Here is a 5000-nt window from a genome sequence, read left to right on the forward strand (position 1 = left end):
AATATTCATAGCAACCTAACGTAAACAAACACGACTTATTCACCTCATTTTCACGGGAACTTCCCTTCTTCCCTCCCTCAGGTTATTACAAGTCGAAGGTGTATCACTTTAACCCCGAGTCTTGGCGGCCGCTGGATCCCGCCGGCAATGGCTTCAGTACTACTTGTGCCGAGGCCTCTCAAGGGGCGCCTCGCAACTCCCTTTTAATGACCCATTTGCTCCAAACACATGACACGGCGGCCCTCCTTCCTATCTTCCTCCCTCTCCTCCTTCTCTTCCTCCTTGATATGGTGGTCTTCCTTCCTATCTTTCTCCCTATCCTCTCTCACTCTTCCTCGCTCCCATCTTCCTTTGTTTCTTCTTGACACGGGAGCCTTCCTTTCTGCCATCCTCCTTATTTTCCTTCTCTTCCTTTTTGACACAGAGACTTCACTTTCTCCTTCTCATCCTTGGCATCTCGACCTTTCTTCCTATCTTTCTTCTCCCTATCCTTCTCCTTGACGTTCTCCTTCCCTCCCTTTCCTTCGTCATGTCCTGGCTCTCTCTCTCTCTCTCTCTCTCTCTCTCTCTCTCTCTCTCTCTCTCTCTCTCTCTCTCTCTCTCTCTCTCTCTCTCTCTCTCTCTCTCTCTCTCTCTCTCTCTCTCTCTCTCTCTCTCTCTCTCTCTCTCTCTCTCTCTCTCTCTCTCTCTCTCTCTCTCTCTCTCTCTCTCTCTCTCTCTCTCTCTCTCTCTCTCTCTCTCTCTCTCTCTCTCTCTCTCTCTCTCTTCTTCACGTTGTGCACTCTTCCATCTTTCCTGTGTTCCCTCTTCTCTTTCCTCTTAGTTGCCTCCTCTTTGCTCTGCCCTTCCTCTCATCTGCCCCTCTTGCTTACCCCTTTTACATGGCGCATTAATTGTGAATTGCTGCAGGTGGCTATTAAACACACACACACACACACACACACACACACACGCACACGCAAAGGCACACGCACACGCACGCACGATGGCAGTAACTCAACTAAATGCAACAACTTGAGCATTAAATCATCCTTGACATCCATCGCGTCTGTTGCTGTGAGGAGTAACGAAGGAATTAACAACTCTGGAGGGCGCTTAAGGGACCAGCGACAGTGGCAGAGGTAGTTGTAGTGGTAGAAGTATTAGTAGTAGTAGTGGTAGTAGTAGTAGTAGTAGGAGGAGGAGGAGGAGGAGGAGGAAGATGAGGAGGGGGTGAGTTGTAGTAGTAGTTGTTGTAGTTTTTGTCCAGTGATGCAGTGCTACTAACTGTCAGACGCTCTGGTGTGTGTGTTGTGATGGAAGGTGCAAGAATGATATTTCGCGCCAGTGTTGCCAACGTGGCGCACTTTCCTACCTCACGCCAAGATATCTAAATTTTCACCCTGTACACTTGGCCGCGGAGACGTGGGGAGGGAAGGTGCTGAGGCAGGAGGAAAGGAGAGATGGAGGGAGAGATGTGGAGGGATTGATTGATATGGGGAGAGGGGAAGAGAAAGTGTGATAAAGGGAGAAGAAAAGGAAAATGTAACAATATTCTACGTCTTGTTGTCATGGTGATTCTCTCTCTCTCTCTCTCTCTCTCTCTCTCTCTCTCTCTCTCAAAACGTTATGTGTATCATTTTCTCCAGATGTCTTATGCATTAGATCACATAACATCGGTCTGAAACTCAAAACCCAAAACAATATAATTTTCATATCTGAGGCACAGACTCGAGGAACAACCCGAGGGAGGCGGAGTGTGTAGTGCCCTTCTGAATAAAACACTACAGTTCCGGAGACATGACTCGTGTTGTAGGTTGGTTCTAACTCCGCTGACAAGACGCTGAGTTCCCGTGACATAAACTAGAAGTGAAGAATGCGTTACGAAGACTTAAAATGGACCTGAATAATATTGGTATGAAATATGATGAATATTACACTTGTTTCAGTCATTGGTGTATGGACTAATGATCAGCTTTGTATTAAGATGTAATAAGCGTAATACTTAAGAATATTACGCTTTACTCCCACCATGATTATTTTTCAGAGGCCATATAAACGATTAGTCACATTTTTGGATATATCTATTATCAAAAAATGCTGAAATATTACTGAGCTGTCTCTAGAACTTTATAATAACCTGAAAATTCAGTATAATCTCAATTAGGCATGATTATTTTTCAAAGGCCATATATATGATTAGTCACATTTTCGGATATTTCTATTATAAAAAAATGCTGAAATATTACTGAGCTGTCTCCAGGACTTTATAATATCTTGAAAATCCTGCATAATCTCAATTAGGCATTTATGTAAGTAGGGGTGGTGTCTTACAGTAATGTATCACAAAATGGTCTAATTTATCCGAAATGTTTTGTGGAATACGACACCGCTATTCTGAGCAACTCTCTAGTGGTTTGCTGATGGTTATTGCCACGTGTCATCGCTTCCTCGCGGTCCTTGTCATTTTAGAATATTCCAGGGATCTCCTAAGACAGAGGTGCGTCACTCTTACTTTCGTTCTTGCTTACTCCTTCGTCTGATTCATATTCTTTTCTTTTTTACCATTCATAATTGAAAAGTTAATCTCAAGCCTCGGACAATGTTGCCACTGCCAGGGAATGCTAATAAAACGAAACAGTGTAAGTGTAAGAATTAAGTTAGTTTACATATAATAAAGTCGGTGTGCCTATCACTGTTACATTTGAACGTGCAATTTATTTGATTTAGTAAACTCGAATACATAGTCTATAAATGTGAATATTATATGGTCGCTGGCGTCTCTCTCTCTCTCTCTCTCTCTCTCTCTCTCTCTCTTTGGAAAAAAAAAAAAGGATGAAGATGAGCGGGAATTTCCTCAGCCTCCTTCCGCCCAGATGAAAAGTGATCCCTATCTGACCACGTGATATCGGGCGTGTTTGGGACGTGAGCATCAGTTCCGCGCGGCTGGGCGTGTGTAGGGTTAGTGAGCGGCAAGGAACAGACTGACAGCTCTCTCTCTTTCTCTCTCTCTTTCTCTTTCTCTCTCTCTCTCTCTCTCTCATGATCCTTTCCTTTATTTAACGTTTTTTTTTTGTGTGTGTATGTTTTTTTCATCATTCTTATTCATTGTTAATTTTCTTTTATATTTCTTATGCCATTTTTGTTTATCTTTACTTCTTTTATGAATTTCGATTGTTTTGTTTTGCTTCACCTGCACTCTTTCTAATTACAGGTTGGCTCGTTCCTCTCCGTTACTCCAATTCTTCTTCCCCTTCGACTTTCACTCCGCGTCCATGCCTTCCCCCTTTCACTCCGCATTCATTCCTTCCCCCTTTCACTTCCCATTCATTCCTTCCCCCTCTCACTCCCCATTCATTCCTTCCCCCTTTCACTCCGTATTCATTCCTTCCCCCTTTCACTCCGCATTCATTCCTTCCCCCTTCGACTTTCCCTCCGCATTCATTCCTGTCTTGTCCTTTGTCTCTCAGCATTTACAATAATTTTTTTTTCTACATTGTCTTGATTCCCATTATAAGAAATCAATTATTTATGTCACGGTTTTTTTTTCTAACCAGTCTTTTCTGAGTGTGCTTTATGGATCCATTATCAGTATTTAATAGAGTATGTTAGGTTAATGAGTCGGGTAAGGTGAGGGTAAGGTAAGTCTCATCAGGTGAGATTTAAATTATGTTTGGTTAGGTTTGGTTAGGTATGATAGATTCTTCAGTTCTCTTAAAGCTGAAAATTAAATAAAAGAAGAAAATTTACGCAGCTAAAAAAAAAAAAAAGAAGTCCTTGATGTAGAAGATGAATTGAGTCAAGAGTCTTCAAGCTGCCTAGAATATGTTATTAGACAAAGAGAGACAGACACACTGGACTCGTGGAGGGAAAAAATATTAATCATTATTTTGACCTTTACAAACGGGATATCACAACAGAAAACGCATTTGAGACAGAAACACGGACACAAGGCACATAACATTATTCCACTTAATATCAGAGAAGAGGTGAAAGGAAAGAACCCAAGACTTAGTAGATATTTCAGCTTCATACATTGTAACCTTCCTACACTTTTGTCGGCCTTCCCTTTTCGTAATTTCCGTTGATGGGAGAAAGCAGGGATTTGCTAAAAGGCAGAAATCGCTTGGGATACTTGAGAGCTGAGTACATTATCCCTTCACTTTTTTTCTGGCCCATTAAAGATGTAAAAGCGAGAATAATAGTAGTAGTTGTAGCAGCAGCAGGAGGAGGAGGAGGAGGAGAAGTGGAACCAGTAAAAGTATTACTGTCAGCAATATCTATTATTTTTCTTATTTTTAGTTTTTCTAGTCACCTTGTGTTGCTGATGAATATGAGGCAGGGAGACACTTCACAAGCAATAGATTTATAGAGATAAATATAAATACACCGATATATAGATAAATATAGAGAGATAGATAGATAGATAGATAGAAAGAGAGAGAGAGAGAGAGAGAGAGAGAGAGAGAGAGAGAGAGAGAGAGAGAGAGAGAGAGAGAGGAGACAGGCGTGGGGCAGGGAGACAGACACACACAGCCACACCGTGTATCATAAAGGGGATAGCTTTCGCCTGATACAGAGACCTCCCACGCACATATTACCAGTTTTCGCACACACACACACACACACACACACACACACACACACACACACACACACACACACACACACACACACACACACACACACACACACACACACACCTGGAGAGCAATTGGTACAGGTAAACATAGATCTGACCTCTCTCTAACGAGGCGACTAATATTATTTTTATTCTTTACTTTTTGATTCATCATAAAGTAGACTTGTTAATTAAATGGTTACCTGTGTCCTAATTAGCGACTGTCCTCGTTATTAAATTTTGTGTTACACCTGTAATGGCACTAAACACCGTGGGAGTTTAATGTGTTAATATAAAGAGCGTTGGTGTTGTTATTATCATTGTTACTGTAGTAGTAGTAGTAGTAGTAGCAGTGGTAGTTGTAGTAGGAAGTGGGAAGCAGAGGAGGTGAAGAAAAAAG

This window comes from Portunus trituberculatus, chromosome 30 (assembly GCF_017591435.1).
Source record: "Portunus trituberculatus isolate SZX2019 chromosome 30, ASM1759143v1, whole genome shotgun sequence".
NCBI lineage: Eukaryota > Metazoa > Arthropoda > Malacostraca > Decapoda > Portunidae > Portunus > Portunus trituberculatus.